This window comes from Falco punctatus (genome assembly GCF_963210335.1).
Source record: "Falco punctatus genome assembly, chromosome: 1".
Taxonomy (NCBI): Eukaryota; Metazoa; Chordata; class Aves; order Falconiformes; family Falconidae; genus Falco; species Falco punctatus.
In genome coordinates, this window is record NC_137580.1 from 87,040,502 (window position 1) to 87,057,937 (window position 17,436).

The window sequence follows — 17,436 nt, forward strand, 5'->3', positions numbered from 1 at the left end:
GGTTGGGCCAGAAATCCCTTTGGAAACAGATTCTGCCAGGAGTCTCCAGTATTTTCACACTGCTTTTCTGTTCAGGACAGAGCGACCATGAAAGAACCTCCTGAGACTTCTGCCTCAAGTCCTACCATAGTGAACAAGAGTTGAAGATGGGAAGTAAACTTTTTTTTTTCCAAACTCAAAGGCAGGTTTGGCTCCTTCTCCTTTGGTTTGGACCAGCAGGGAGGCTGACAAATTCCCAGCCTGTCATGGCTGTTCCTGCAGAAGCTACTGGATGTATCTTTGCCAAGGGAGAGTTATTAGCAGTGTGACTGATATTGTTATGTCCCTGTAGCTCAAGTGAAGAGGAAAAGCTCTGGCTTTACTAACAGCAAATTATTATTTAAGAGTGTCATCAATGTACATATAGTTTTCTATTAAAATATAAGGTCACAGTTCCTTGTCCCAAAGTCATGGAGCCATACGTTATAAAGTCAGTAGACAATGACATAACATGGGACAGAAATAAAAATGACCGTAGGCTTCATTTTCTGTGGCATCATAACAATTTCTTTCTCCTCACTTTTCACTGTGGAAGACCTGTTGGTCAGGAACAAGCACAAAATTGCTCCTACTAGGCAAAAAGAGGAAGAAGCTGAAGGCCTGAGAGGCTTCACTCTGGGCTGAGTCTGGATGGCTCTGCTAGACATAAAGGGCAGCAGCAATGAAAAACAAATTGAGACATCCCTATGGTATGTCTTCTTTCCACTGCCAGCTTCAAAAATTATACTGATGTAATTACACAAGCAGTCACAGCAGTGGGGTGTAAGGCTCAACTGATGTTGAAAGCAAGTTGAATTTCTTTGATGGAAAGTGCTCTGATTATTATTATGACTGGGAAAAGCGGTGTTTAAGAAATTAGGTTTGGAGGGGAACCACGTCTGTCTAAAAAGTAGGCTGCGAATCTTACTAAAAAGGTATGATTTGTGAGAGTTCATTGCCTCAGGCCAGTAGCTGCTTCTGAGAGGGTCCAGAAAGTGAAGAGGAATGAAAAGGCAGGTCTTGGAGGCCTGACAATCTTAGATTTCAGACTTCTAGTGAGATGAGCAAGGCTAGATGCAGCAGAGATCCAGAATCTGTCCCAAGAAACTGAGTTCTGCAAGTAATTTCCTTCCTTTCATCAAATGTACATAGAAAGAATGTAACTTCCTTCCTGCTGTGAACTAGTTTTCTTCCAGATTTCATAGAGAACATCTTTGGAAGCTTCCACACTTGATGGTTGATGACTCATTTAATTTCAAAAATTAAGAATACTTCATAAAGTAAATACCATTACCAGATACTCTGTGGTGGCCCTGATGGAGCTACGCAGTCCCAGGCAGCTAGTGTGCCGTCATTCCTTCCTCCACCGTGCCAGAAAATGCCATCTCTCTAGTGTGAGCTGGGGACATCCCAGGAGGAACAATTCCTCGAGAGGCTCACTAGTTGGTGACTTGTTCCTACCCACCATCTTGTCCTTACTTGGTCTAGTGCAGAAAGTGAGGACTTTTTAAATTACTTAGGAGATAGTTAAATCTAATCTGAGCAGCAACCTTGATTGAATCTGGATTGTCTACTGACCATTTTCAGCCATCTCCTCTACAAAAAGTGTTTTTGCTAATAACGATCCCTCTGTGCTCCACTGCAGCATACCCGAGAGCAGTGGCTGTGCACTGGACCATGGCACGCTCTCATCTGTAAATAGATGTGAGGAAGCAAAGAATTGCAAGGCAGGAAACAGCCACTTGGCCCAATGAGCCTGGCCCTTTAAGTTTATCTCAAACGCACCTCCTTGCTTTGTCTCTGCATCTGCAAATCTCCTTTCTCCTCATAAAAATGTCTAGTTGTCTCTTAAACCTATTCAAAGTATTTGCTTAAGTGACCTAACTTGGCAGCGACTCTATAGCATTTGGGCCGGCCTGAGTGACATAATGCTGCTAGAATCCCCTGTTTATTTTTCATGTTGCCTACAATCCTGCTGTGCTGTGCTGGGATGCAGCAGATAAACAAGTCCTGTTCAGCCCACAGGAACCAACCACAGAAAACCCAGGGCTACCAGAAGTGGCAGTGCTGACTCAGCATCCAAAACACTTCCCATGAAAACACTCTGGAGCCAGCCACTCTGGAGCTCAGGTAATGGTGCTTGTGGGAGCCATCTCTGGGCGGACTTTGAATTGGCTTTAGCCCGCTTTCAAGGACCGATGGGGAGACTTTCTGCCACCCTCCCATCTTAACTTCTCTTTACTAAGTATATTGAGGAATCTTTAATTCTCATGTGGTAGGTAGCTAACATTAAACTGAGTTACAGTTAAATAGTGAAGATTTTGTGATGATAAGTTTTTGTGAGCTCCTTATAACTTTTCTTAGGATAAACATCCAACTGCTTGTTCTAACCTGAAACTAGCACTGCCATTTGGGTCATTTACCATGGTTCCTTCCTCCCTGGTGAAGCGCCAGCTTCACCCATCTTCTTAAACCTAGTGTAACTCTGCCTCCCACTGGAGTTTACAGCGGATAATTTTTTCCCCTATGTCTGTTCCTGAATTGCTCTTACTGATGCTGCTGAATTCATACTACCCTAAGGTCAAGTTTTGATGATACAGCTGATACAGTGTATTCGTACCTATCAATCCCACCCAGTGCTTTTCATCCATTTTTGCCTGGCGGCCCCTCCAGCTCTCTCTGTGGGACTGCACACCCAATAGCACAGTGAACTGAAGCTAGTGAGCTTGTAATCAGCTTTTCCTAGCTACCTCTCCTGTGTCCTGGGAAAGACCCCAGGCTGAAAAGCATTATCAGGGAGAAAACTTCATCAGAGGATAGAGAACCTCAACCATATGCACATTACATGTGTACCAACGGTTATACATGTCTAAAGCCTCAAAGTCACTAAAATAAATACTTCAACATCCAGCCTTTTGTTGCAATTCATATTCTTGAGCACGCTGTGAACAGCCAGCACTGTTCTCCTCTATTAGCTGCCTGCGTGTTTGTCAGTTGAACTGCAGCAGGGGGGAGGTGGGAATAAAAACCTCCAACCGTAACCTTTCTGCATACACTATATTCTTAGGTTACAAGATAATCCTACATGTTCTTATAAATGTGGCCTCACTAAGGCAAAGTGATCATTGATACGAAAACTTATCTGGAATATTAGGATCTCTTCAGTTCTGGTTATTTTCAAGATCCTGTAAATGGCTGGCACATGGGAAAATCCCTTTGCTTTTGATATAAATGTCATTCTCATAAACATTTGAAAATGCTATTATTCCAGTATTGGGAATAAGAACAGACCTTTAAAGCATGTATAAACAGAATCAGTTTTTTAATGAGCTTTTTTGCCCCCCTCTAATTACTTTTTGTATCATTTTAAATGACAGGGTTCCTGATGTATCCCCTTCTACCATCACTAAAAGACTACTGCTATTTGATTTTTTTATTTCATGTATTCTGAGCATTGCTGATGTATTTTATGTCTAATGTTTCTATCCTTCTATAAGCCTGTGCCAATCTGTTTTTTCATCTTGTTCTTGGGTGCACCCATCACTTGTAAGATGGGCACCAGATCCTGCTTGCCCTGGAAAGCTTAGTTATAGCTCATTTCATTCAATCTATAGTAAAACTTACTTTTAATTTTCCCATCTGACTCCTACTTCAGTTAAGCCCCCATGTCTACTAGGTTGTGCTGACTACTTCATTATTAGTCTGCATACAGAATATTCTGTATTCAGAGAGATGTATGCAATGCTGCAAAACACCCCGTTGAAGAGTAAATCCCAATTTGTGAAAGTCTGGATGAGTTATTTGCCATAGCCTCAAGCTGTTTCCCAGAAACCGCCTTTCATTTCACCCTGCATTTGGATTCCACATTCACTTCACCCAGCCTCTTCCTCAGCCTGGCAAACAGCTAAAATTCACTCAACAGCTCAATACCAACTAATGCTTCATCAAAGCAAATCTAAACCTCATTCAACTGTGCGTAGGGGGATACAAAGGCTCTGAAGAAGACTAACAATGTGTAGCTGCTAGCCCGAAGAGTCCCTCTCCACACTGCCCTAAGCCTGAGCAGCCTCACCCTCCCCACACATCTTTCCCACAGTTAGAGAACTGCAGCTGGTGCCACCCTTTATACACAGCCCAGCCATCCCAGGGTGCGCTGCTGCTCCCCTGTGTGCAGCTGCAGCCGCTAAGCCAACGGGCACCCAACTGAGGCTCATACACTCATTTAGCTCATTAGACTCAGACAGCTGTAGATTACACAGAGAACAGCAAGAGAGACAAACCTGCTAGAGAAAACTGAAGAGAAGGCCCCAAGGATGGCTGTGTTGTAGTATTGCTTCTCCTGTTTCCACCCCACCATTTTTGGCTTGCTTCTCTGTGTCTAAGTATTTCTAAGAAGAAATCTGATCTGCACATTTAGGTTCAAAATGGGCCAAGTTCCTGCTATAGCACCGCATGTGTTTGGTATCCAGATCTGCATGGGAAGGAAGCTGCCTTCCACAGCAGGGGATCTGAATACCTCTAGTGGATTTAAACATCTTGGCCTTTGTCATGGAGACTTGACCGTGGCTTCACATCCTGTGCAACCCAACTGCAAAGGGCTAAAAGCAAGGGGTGGACGGGAGAAGGGAACAGTCTTCGTAGAAGAGCTGGAAAATAAGAGAGGCAGACTGTGCCTGCTTGGTACATGTTTTTTTCCACTGATGATGGCAGATAAATCACTGCCCTCCCTCATGTCCCCACGGCAGGTGTGTACCGAGCAGCTGCTCTTTGGGCTCTGTTGCCCTGTAATAATGGCACGTGTATGTTCTACCTACACCCCTGTCACAGCTGCTGTGAAATAAATCAGCCCACTGGAAGGTGGATTCCCCCATCATGTCATGGGGAGAGGTATTTTCACAGGGAGAGGAAAGAGAGGATGGGAGGAAACAGGGCTTTGCAGCAAGAAATGTGCAGAACAATATTCAAAGTCACAGTCCCGTCTTGCCATCCAGATGTTTCTAGAGACACCAAACCAGTGCATACCAAACTCAGGGCTTCTCATTCCCACCAGACAGGCACTGCATGAAGAAAGGATATGTGCACTGTTTAAACTCATTTATTCCTTAGCAACCAAAAGCTCCCTGTATTTTCCCATCTTGGGGGCTTATGTGCGGATCCCCATTCAGTGACATTCTCCCACCATGAATGATTAAGGAATCTGAATCTTTAAAAATTGCCAGATCCCATTTCTATTCTTAAATACAGCCATATAGAGAGAGATAAGCCTGGGAGGCCAAGGAATTTCAGTTAATGATCCCTTTTTATGGGGCCAAGAAGCAGCACTATGAAAGGGAGGTCTGGGGCTATTTCTCCCCTCTGTGTCTGTGCTTTGCAGAGATTTATACAAACATTTTTCATGTTTTACCTAGCTGTACTGTGTTCACTAGGAAAGTACGCTAGGCTTTTGCCCTGGGATGTATCGCACAGCCATGTGTCAGGTTTGGAAGGTATGTTCAACACCGGGCAGTGCTAATGGGAAGAGAGGATTAACATCTTAATCCCTGGGTGTAGCTGTGCCAGCAGTGACATCCCAGCAAAGACAAGGCAGCAGACAACTACCTCAAGGTGGAATCAAATACAAGGCTAATTTGAAAAGGCTCCTCCTGAGAGAGCTGCCCATTGCCTTGTCTCCCCGTTTTGGGAATGAATGGCATTTTGCCTCTCATTCATTAGTAACATACTTTTATCCTAATGAGGGCAAAGTGTAGAGGGTTAACTGTTAAGCAAGGTCAGTGTTGTGCAGGACTCTCCTTGCCTAATACAGCTGTTGAAAACAGGTTTATTTGAGTGGTTTGCTTCACCTACCTGAAATATTTCCCATCCCGCACAGGGCTGATTGTGCATATTTAAATTTGTGCTTAGGACCAACCCAGTGATCCGTCCACTACAAATAAGGTAGATGAGTTTCACTGCCTCATTATCTGTATTTTCCTGTGGGAGAAGGTGGGATTACAAACCATGTGGCAGGAGAAAAGAGCCACGGAACACGGAACGTTCTTCGTAGTGCTGCTTGACCTTAGAGCCTGCAGGCTTAGGCAGAGGGGAGTGTAACCAGCAGAGCCAGCAGCTGGAATTCAACTACCCCAGCAGGAACTGGAAACAAATGAACAGACTAACTGAAATATACCTTTCCCCTGATCTCTCTGAATCAACACCATGCTATTTACAGTAGTGTATAATAATATTGAATCAAGATTTGCATGGGACAATTTCTATTCCACAGTACAAGATAACTTCCCAATAAGTTTTCTTCAGAGATGCAAAAACATTTACTTTAATGATAGTGAAAATAAAGTCAGTAAAATCCCTTTGTCCTGTCGTTTTGATCAGATAAACCATATCTACCAACTGTTAGAAGGAGGATTAACTTGGGTTGACATTTTTTTTAATGTACTATGAGAAAAGCCCTGGGGCCAAAACATTTACAGGCCAGGTTTTAGTGTATGTTGATCTAATAGTTTCTCTGAAGAAAATGTCTTCAGACCTGGCAGGTGTGTATTGGTTTTCATTACTTCAAGTGTCTACTAGCAAAGTTTTAATTAACGGGGTTGTACACAAAATATTTCCAGTGTTGTAAGAGTGAGGAACTCAAGAGTAGGACTCCTGGGTCCCTTTCCAGCTGCTGAACACGTCATGGTAGACAGGACTGTAGTAGTCTTGCCTGACTATCCCACGGCCCTCAAGCTGGTGGGACAAGATCTCCTTTGATATCCAAGTGTTCCTCTGATGTATTATTTGCAAGACCCCAGTCCTGCTCTGTCAGGTACTGCCGGAACTGTCTCTGCTATGGACTAAAGGGAAGTACAGGAGATGTGCCAGGAGACAGACAGCCTTGGCTGAAGTCACCCAGCAGGTCAGCAACAGAACCAGGGACAGGCCCAAGACCTACTCACTCACAGGACCTAACCATCCTGACCTGGCCATCCACCTCTCCCCATTCCTCTTGGGGAGATGCCCACTTCTGAGGTCTGTGTAAGAACAGAGAACAAGCCTAGCAAGCTGCTTGTCTAGTGCAAATGTTAACAGGAGAAAACACAGCATTTACTCTGCCTCTTATCAGAGACGTTAGACCGCAAGAGATAATGTTATTAGCAAAACCAATGCTGGTGCTCCAGTCAGACAGCAGAGGAGATTGACCACTTATCAGCTCTTTTATGAAGGCTCCCTCACTGTTACTATAATTTTCTGATCATTTATATACAGAATTACTATAATTTAATTTTTATCCTGGACAGGTTCTTTTCGCTTGCCCTTTTCTAAACAGGTTGTCTTTCTTCCTCTTCCCGTAAGTGGATACTCCCTCTGAAGTTCTCAGTTTGGCTGCTCCTTTTTCCCTCTCTTTTGGCTCTGCTTCATCCCAGTTCCAGGTTGTTTTGACTGCATTTTTTTTACAGTCCTTTGCCTTCTGTTGTCTCTCTTTCAACAGAGATGCTGGTCTAGGGGATAGGTTTTCAACAGTGACAACAACAAATGGGACAATTTGCACTTCATCCAAAACTCCATTCTTCATCTGATAAGCATTTATTTAATTTGGATTATATAGTCCCTTTTGCGTACTTGAGAAAGAGCAACTTCACGATTTAGTTTCTGTGCATTTTCACTAGATGATTCCCCAGGAGAGGAGGGTGTGCTCCCATTCTGCAGGTACACAGTTAGGTAGAGATCTCCTTTCCTTGTCATTTCTACACGCAATGAGACATTGAGAGTTTGTAGAGAACTGGACCTGGAGTCCAGGACCATGCAAACCCAGCTGCCAAGGCAGCCTGACTACACTCTTCTGTGTCCAGAGATCCATAAACCTTGTGCATGTGGAATAGTCCCCAAATTCCTTCTTTCTCATCAGTATCACCGTTCTTGAATGCACTCACATTTTCTTCTGTGAATATCCCCAGCCCCAGCTCTGAGCTGCGCTGCTTGCTCCCTGTGGCACTGGAATATGATTCCTCCGCACAAGGTGCCCTCTTTGAGACAGACCTCCATGACACTGCACTTGTCTCTCTGCAGTACTCTGAATGTTAATTAAAAGTTTGCTTTTATTAAGTTACACAAAATTAAAAGAATCAGCAAGCATCAGAGACCTCTCTGGTGATCTGCTTGCAAAGGCAAGCTCCTTGAACAGTCCCTGCTGTAGGCGGGGTTTTTTTGACATTAGAGTTCATGACTCTGAGAATGCAAAAGCACCTTCATACAAACAAAAATTAGGCCCTAAATTATGAAGTGCTGATCCTGTACCACTAAAATTAGTGAGAGATCAGTTACCAGTTTCAAAGGGCATAGGGTCAGGCTCTACCAGAAAAACACAGTCACCCTCGATTTATTGTGCACGTTTTCATAGGACAGATTTTGAGATGCAGTGAAGATCTCAATATGGCCAAATTAAACGGTATGTGGAAACCCCCCCATTAGAACCATCTGTATTCTCCTTATCGTGCCATACACATCACGCTGAAAATTTGGGTTGTTACCATGCAGATTATAACTAATTTCATACATATGATTTTGAAAGAGATCACTTTACAGGGCCTTTGCACAGGGATTACTTGCAATCCTCCTTGAGGGGTGATCTCAAAAGTTTTTTCTCAGTATGATAGATTGATTTTTCTCTTGGCCGTTTGGAATGATTAAAGCAGAGATCTTGACAGGTCCTCCTACGAAGGGTCAAGTCTTGCTCCTGGAAAGATGGGAGTTGGCATCTGGTAGCCTGAAACTGGGACAGGCATTTTAAAATCCAAACACTTGGCCATGGCATTAATTTAAAATGTCTGGACGGGACTGTGTTTGTCTGCCTGCGTGGTTCTCATATACACTGTTTCCAGGAGTTGTCCTTCCTAGAATAACATAAATCTCTGAGTGATGCTGTTTGGCTGCCCTCAGAGTACCTCAGCCGGAGTAGGACATATTGTCTTAAATCATTTTTAATTCCTTCCCTTCCGTGGTGTATAATGCCTTGTGTATGCTGCTCTGTCACACTGGCCTCTGGAATTACAGCCTGGTGAGAGGCTGCGTTATTGTGCTCATTAGGGAACTAACAGCTTGGTACCTTGTTGTATTTTCTTGAATTTTTATCAGTATATGCTTTAATGATTTTTTCCTGTGATACCCAGATACATCATAGAACACATGTGAGTCCTATACTCGTGGCAAACTAAGCATTAACTGAAAAGCACAGAGCAAGATATTTTTCCCTGATCACCTGAGTTTCTCCTTTAAAAATCAAGAAAGGGACAGACCTTCCCCAGGAGCAGAGCTGGGGTATTCTGTTGCAAAGGCTGGCAGTGCCTGACCACTGCACTCTGCAATCCAGCCTGCTTCCTTCTTCATTCCAGAAAAAACATGCAGTCCTCAAAAGCTTGACTTTGTCAGTAATGTGGTTTCTCCATAAATACTGGCTTTATTTGTGATGCTGTAATACTGGATCATTTTGGCTGTGTTTCATATGAAGGTCCCATTTATAAATGACTTCTAAAGAGAGTGTAAATGCTTAAACCCATGCATTTTATACATATAAATAGGGTATACTATGAATGGTTACAACCAGATGAGAAGAAGATGTCACAGAATGTTTTGGAGGACCTCTCGGATGCTATAGCAATCACTAACGATCAACTGCCCTATCCGTCATTTAGTAACAACTTACATTGTGTGTATAAGTGGAAAATACAGAAGAAAACCAGGTTTTCTTTCTGGTGATGATTGCAGTCTGAGGAATCCTCTATTCTAACTTGCTGGATCCCCTCAAATACCCCAAGACACACAAGTAGGAACAGTAGCTCAGATCCATTTTCCTTTCTCAGCTGAAATCACAACCGTGAAGCAAATGAACTCTGACACACCGAGCAGTTTGGGGACCTTTTCCAGCCACTGCCAAAAGTCCAAGTAACCTGGAACATGTAGTTCAAAACTGATATACTAATGCTTGCAGAGAGGTCTGAGATATTCATACATTCCCTGTTGAAAGTGCAAGAAGAATGTGAAGGGGGTATCTTAAGTGAAATACATGTCTTTTAGCTGTTAAATAAAAGTCAAAAGTATGTATTTATCTGATAGTGATGCAACACCACAATTTCTTAATACAAACTGAAATACCTTTTCACTGAACAAAATGGTGGGAAAGGGAAGCAGAGTGACACTACTTGGTAGAAGAACCTAGCAGTAACGGGTGCTCAGGCACTGGTCAGGCCAGCTGCCTGCTCTATGAGGCAAAGAAGCTTCAAGTCTTTGAGTGAAAATGCATCCACACAAACCCTGTGGGTCCGTGGTATTTTGGTCTCCAGTGAAAGCAGAATCACGTTGACTCAGCTGCAGAAGCACTTAGGAGTTGTGTGGGAGTCCCCCAGAACACATAACAAATCATGAAGTAACAAAGGGAATTAAAAGGTGGTAATATGATACACAATTTAAGAACATGGATTAAAAATTGAATTAAGCCATACTCCCCATTCAGCCTACAGCCAGTCCCTTCTTTGCTATAAAATGACACTGGGGGCCAAATTCTGCTCCTGCATTAATGGGAATGAGGAGGAATTGCACAGAGTTATGTCAGAACAAGCCTGGGATGGCCAGAGGAGACTGAAGCCAGGGCAGCAATGTGGTCAGGGCATGCCCAGGAGGGAATGGGGTGAACAGGTCTCCTGGCACAGTTGTCAGTGTAGGCAGACAGGCCCTAATTGGTCTGATCTGATGACTTTTTCCAAAAGCTTTGAACTTTGCATAGGGTGCCTCGGGCCTGCAGAAGCCACTGCTCTGGTGGGGAATTAGCACAATGGCTGGGCTGAACTCCCCCCCCCGCAACTGAATTTATTATCTAATGGGCAATGGTTTGGTGATGAATGACTGACAGGTGTGATCAGCTGATGGGAATGGCTGGGGATGGCACACATACACTGCAATTTTACCAGACCATAATGTATTCTGCAGTAGGCCAAGGATAAAGCTTGTAAAACATTTGTTTTAAGTCTTAAAATATCAAATTCCTCATAACTATGGGCTTCCTAAAACTGGTCCTGGTAATTACAAGTGTTGAGCCATGAATAATTTCATGCTAGGAGGTGCATTAATTTTAAACTTCTCCCGCCTCCTCCAGACATTGTGAAAGCACATTACCAGTGAGGACAAGTTTATGATCTTATCCAGGACAACTGGTGCAATAATATGAAATGAAAACCAAGACAAAAATGTCATTGTCTGCACACTCTGTACAAAGGGATCCTGCAGAAAGCTCCCTTTGCAGCCTGAGACCAGGAGGAGTGCTCCAAAGGTGCGAGCAAGATTTATGGAGCCTTTCCAAGTACATGGCTCGGACCCTGCCAGATCTGGCCATTAGCAGCCTGCTGTCTAGGGACTTTTTCAAGGAACAGCGAACACAACTGTCCCTACAAAGGTTTGCATTTAAAATCTTCAACCATACTTTCACAAAAATCCACCGAGACCCGGGACCAGGTTGCTCCAGATGTAGCATGCTTGGTCCCAAAAGAATTACCCTGCAGTCTGGGGTACTTTGGGTTATAATCTCACTGTCATTAAGTTCGAGGCAGTGGCATAGGATCTATTTGGCAAGCAATCCCTGCTTAACATCTACATATTTCTGTCTGTTCACATTTACGGCAGCAACCCCATAGTTTCACAGCTCACTCAGAAGTTACACCTCAGTCGGAGAGGAAACAAGCAAGTCTGGCTGGAGGAAAGATCAGAGATATCTATCTTGGGCAGGGCATCCCACAGCATATTTACCATTCAGGCTGTGTCAGAGGCTGCACTGTCAACACCATTCTCAAGAAGGATGTATAATACAGATGTTAAACAACAATTATCCCACTAAAGATCAGGTAAAGTTAAATAATGGCAAGGGTGTGATACTTAACATTGAACAAATTAGGGATGATATTCTCTCCCTAAGGTTCCCAGATGCCCCTGTAGTAGTTCTCCCTCACCTTGTACTACATCACACTGTGTGCTGTTACAGCAATGCATGGTTGCAAAGTCAAAAATTGTCTTGACGTAGCATTTGGAAGCCTTGGGGTTTGCTTCATAACCTCAGTGCAAACATGCTGACAATGACATTCTTAGTTGCTTCTCAATCCCTTTGGACTGAGTTAAACACCTTGAGCTAAAAATACAGGCAGTCCTGGCTTACATCAAGACATGACAGTTCAGAAGTCATCAAAGTTGTTGGGCTGCACAAGGAAGAATTTAGCTTCTATGTCTCATCCATGACTCTGAAAAATAAAATCGTTGGACACATTTATGATTGTGCCCCATTTGCCCTTCGTAACAGTATAATAGCACTGAAGCCAGCTCTAAGTTATTTTCTTGGGATTTTTCATGCTTCCTTTTTAACCTTTAAGAAAAATGTATCAGTGTGCCACTATTACTAGGATGAAATTTTCCCCTGGAAATCAAAGCACAACGAAAACTCTTTATCAGTTTCCCTGTTCTCTTCAGAAAGCTGTGGTAGCAGATGCTTTAAACTCTCTCGTGGGCGAAGGGGAAAGGTTGGATTACTGAAAAAACAAGGCAGACTTCAGAGTGTGGAGGAGGCATTAGGAACTGCTTAGGATCTCAAACCTGCAACACCTTGAACCCATCACCAGCCAGAACCGTGATGGATGGGAGAGGATAAAGGGCAGTCTAGCTGACCCATGATGCCTTCCAGTGCCCTCCAAGAAACAAGAAGAAAAGAGATTCTTATCACTCTGTGAAAGAACAGAGGGGAAAATTATCATTAAAATGCCTTCCTAATAAAACTAACAAACAAGGGCTTTTTTTCTTTCAAACTCCATTCTCTTATCCCCTCCCTACAAGCTTCAAGATGGCCATGACTTGAAGAATTTTAGTCTTGGGGTGAACCTTTCCTAAGTAGAGGTCACATCCTTCTGCCTAGACTTCAGTTTTGTTAGACAGTCTTCTTTGAAAACCTCAAGAAAATAATTAATTTTGGGTGTATCTTTATAGTCATTAGTGCATAGAATCACTATGTAGAATTATGCTAATACACCAAATTGCTGTATGTAATAAAATTTCTGTGTTTGTGAATCTGAATTCACATCCTATATCACCTGCTGGAGAATCACTGATGAAACGTAAATGAGTCACTTTATTTCTCTGTTTGCTTTAGGTCTGGGAATTTTGCTGTCTCCTTGGTAAAGTGCTCTAGGATGATGTCAAGTAGTGGAGAATTTAGGTGTGTTACGGAAACCAAGGCAGCTACAGACCCTGTAGCAAAGCATTTACAGTATAAAGCTGGCCATTGAAAGTTAATTTTCTGTAATTGTTTTCCCCCATAGATTTTTGCAGACTGGCACTCACAGCCCACTGAAACCCATCTATTCTCCTCTCCAACGCTTCCAAGCCCAGATTTTCCTTTGCCTCTACTCAGCATCATCCTGCACTCCAGGAACCCGACTGACTCCTCATGCTCCAAACATCTCCCAGACTCTCTGCTGCTCATAGCTCTCAGGGGAGAAGAGAGTCTCTGTCTCTCTTCTCTGTTCCCAGAGCCCGCTCTTCTTAACCTCTCTCTCCCTCTCTACTCCCAGGGCACCGTCCCTCTCAATTTTCAAAGGCAGTCTTTGAACTAAGTACAAATAAATTCAAAAGCCAAAGAGCAGGAATTTCTATGGACACGAGTGTGTCATAAGCTGGTACCTGTGGTTCCCTAACATCTGGTGCCCTGTAATCCAGTTTTATAAAGCCTTCTGGCTCAAATTCCACCTGTGCAACAGGTTGCTTATTAGCAGACACCACAACTCCATGAAAAACAGGCTCTAGGAACCAAACCCCAATCCAAGAAATTAGCCGTTCAGCTGTCCTGTATTTGGTCATATACTAAACACTCCAAAACATTTTTTTTTTTTGTTCTTTGAAGCCAAACCTTCACCTCAGTATTGGCTTTATGTTGTTAGTCAACATATCATGCTAATCCCCACAGACCTTTGGAATTTGTTCTGTGAGTCAATGACTACATCCCAGGTGACTGGGTGGGAGGAGCTAGGAGAGATATATTAATTCATAACAAAGGAAATTCCCACCATTCCATGGCTGAGCTACCATTTGTGAAGGATTCCTCAAACTCCTAATACAAGCAACAGAGTCACCCCCACCATCATGCTGCTCAGGCTCTCTCTTGAGATATACTCAAGAGTATTGCCTGAAATAGATCTTATACCCCGGTGGGAAATTAGAGCTCAACCTCCCAGAAAACCCACCTAATTCTACAGGAGAAAAGGCACAAAGCTTCAATGAACACACTCATACCTAGTAACCTGGTGGGACCTGCTCTCTGGTTCTGTCTCAGAACTGACATGTAACTCTCTGAGCCAGCAAACCTCTACTACTACTAATTGAAAAGCTCTTCCCCCTCATCCTGTTAATCCTTCTCCTTCCTTTTTGCACTCTTCAAACCAAGGTTCAAGGTGTACTTTCAAAGCAAAATACCGTTCTTGCTACACAACTGCTCCATGAGAGCACAGTGCTGTGCTCCCAGCAGCACAGCCATGTTTGAGCCTCTCCCAGCCAGCCAAAGGCATTTGCAGAGCTCATGGGAATCTTTAGGCAGCAGATCTCCCCAGAAGTGGCATGTTGCTGCAAATGTGCTTCTGCATCATATCTCCCTGGTACTCTTAGGGACTGTTAAGGCAAGGCTGCAAAGCTGAGTGGATCTCTGGTCACTCTGTCCAGTGTCCAGCTACAGGATGCCTTACAGAGTCTGAAGTTCTGGATAACCGGAATCAAAAAATGGCATGTGAAATTCAGCTGTTACAGCCCAACAACCTACCCGCGCACTCTGCAGCACACAACTGGGGGCTAAAATGCACAGAAGTTTCTTCCCCTGTTCCCTGAGAGCTGCATGTATGATCTGGAGCAGCAGGGCTTTAAAATTTGGGGTTTTTTTTAGTTAATACTAGGGTTCTGGTTATTTGAGGGAGCCACATAGATGCCTGATCCTTTCCTGAATCCTTTGGCACCAGTATTGTCTGAAGGCCAGGAATTGCTGAACAGCCAGTGCTAAAAGTGTCAGGCAGTGGGGATCTTGACAGACACTGTGGACTTTCTTTTTGGCTATGAAGCTGGAAATGTTTCCCAAAAGCAGCTGTGATGTGGTGCCACAGACTGCCTACCTTGGGACATCGCACTAGAACGAAGGAAGTGGTTTGGGATGCAAAAAAAAAAAAAAAATTCAGGTCATGTAGGCATGCTGGCAAAAGACTTGCTTTAAGTGTAGCTAAACCACCAGAAAAAGGCTCTTTAACTTCTGTGCTGTCCATCATCCAGCACCTCAGCCTGGGTATGACAGCCCCTCCACCTGGAAGAGCTGCTCCAGTGAGCCAGGGCAGAGGGGCTAACATCAGACACTATAAAAATGTGTGTCTTAATGAGTGCCATCACAACTCAGGCTTTAAAACAGCCTTGCTGCTGAGCGCCCAACTTACTGAACCACCCCAGATCACTTGTAAATCTTGGCTCTTCTCCTCCAGAGCCTGCCAAGTTCCCATGATCACTGAACTGGGTTTCTCCATTAAGGGTTTATTCCTAATCCTGTCGGTTCCTATCTCACAATGACATAGCTTGGATCCCCCAAACATTCCAGTAATTCCTCCCTTTTGAGCCGGCAGACACAGCGCTTCCTTGGCAAGCAGGCGTCCCGCATTCCTGGACTCGCTTCCCAAGCTGTCTTGCCCACTCCTCAGGAATGGCTCCCCGCAGGGACTTATTTCCTTAAGGATGAGATGTTTTCATACCCTGGCAAGTTTCCCACTGCCTATCATCACATGTATCCCATGCAAAGAGGGAGAAGTGCAGGTTTCTTCTCAGTTGTTTTGAAGTGCCCAGACACCTCAGGATGACAGGCAGGTGCTTGCCGAGTGTGCAGTCCCTTGCTTCGACCTGTGACACCGTTGGAGGGTTGCTAGGGGCTTTGGGGCACACTCTGCCTGAAACATGACAAAATACAGGGAAGAGCCTTTCAGAAGTGACACATAAAACTCAACGGACTTCCAAGAGGTGCTTCCAGGCTTACAGCAGAGTCCAGATTCCCTACAGTTATGAGCACTGAGAAAGCCGGTGCTGCCTAAGGCGGCCTCACACGTATGAGCTCTCCTGCTACACCAGAATATCACAGTTTCTAAGCGTCTTTCTAGATCAAGCTCAGGTGACAGTGTCTGAACATTAAGCTTTTCTCCAGGAACAGCTGCCAAATTGTATCTGGGCTGAATTACCACCCTGTGTGTTGTGTTGCCTTCTACCTTGGTGCATATACGCACAGTCCGGAACAGCAGCACCTTGCATCTCATCATCTCCCCGGCCCTGCTAGCATCCTGCCAGTGCAGGGCCTTCAACACAGACTGACCGGCTCTCCTTGACTGCCCAGGGTCATTCTGCCAGCCTTCTTACTTACGCAGCCTTCTCCTCTCCCCAGAGAGCTGAGACCTGTAAAATTCTCTCCCGTTGTGGCTCTAGCCACCACTCTCTTTATGAGCCAGAGTCAGCCTGCAAAGAACACGATTTTTTTCAGGCATTTTTAACACCACCAGATGCACAGAGCTGAACACTAGCTAAACACAAACTGCTGGGCTGGTTGTTACAGATCATCAGACAAGAGGCTATGTAGTTTAATTTCTGCCTCCAAATGCTGTTAGCTACTTGTTTTCTCATTTGCTTTCCATCGCTGGGCTCCCAGTGGTGCTGCCAACACATAAATATATTCTGTATGAATTTCAGTTTATTTAGGAAAGGAAGAAACTAATTTCCCATTGCTGAGAAGTCTGGTGTTACGAGGGAAGGTGGGCTCTGCTTAACTCCTGTTCTACCAATCTAAATCTACAGGAAATATTTCAGACAACACCGCGTCGTCCTACCTGTTCTACACGAAGTTTCCGTGTGTGTTAAAACCAGAATTGCCGCAGGTACAGCCCAGCAGCCTCCCGCACCGCTCCAGCTTTGTCCCCACCCTGTACCACGAGTCACCACGATCGCTGCTGCGCAGCACACGGAGACACCTAGTGGGGAAACCCCACGGCACGGCACGGCACGGCACGGCACGGCAAAGCCCAGCCTGCCATGCCACCACGGGGGTCCCCATTGCCTCCCTCCGTGTTTTTCTCTGCCTTGTTTTTTCTCGGTGCTGGGAGGCCAGGAACATTTTTTTGCAGAGCTGTTGCCAATAATGGGATTTTTCCCAATTTCCCTGAAAAATCTCCATTGCAGATCTGGTTTCAGGTCCCTTGCCATCTTGTACTGAGTCAAACGCAACCTTTAATTACTTCTGTCACAATTTGAAAGCAATTATATAGGAAGATAATGTAAAAGGCATTACAATTTTCACAGTATCTCTGGTGAGGAAGAACTTGGCAGCTGTGACTACAGTATGTGCCAGATTCCCTC

At 44.3% G+C, this 17,436-nt stretch overlaps 1 protein-coding gene and 1 long non-coding RNA gene across 2 annotated transcripts in view; one reads left to right on the plus strand and one right to left on the minus strand.

Moving 5' to 3' along the window:
• TBX1 (T-box transcription factor 1) overlaps positions 1–17,436 on the minus strand; it is a 153,160-nt gene that overhangs the window by 72,471 nt on the left and 63,253 nt on the right. The gene's annotated exons all lie outside the window — the stretch shown is intronic.
• LOC308058355 overlaps positions 1–17,436 on the plus strand; it is a 76,171-nt gene that overhangs the window by 46,447 nt on the left and 12,288 nt on the right. The window contains exon 2 of the long non-coding RNA XR_013925781.1: positions 1–17,436. This exon is cut by the window's right edge and continues 12,288 nt beyond it. This is a non-coding gene — a long non-coding RNA (uncharacterized lncRNA).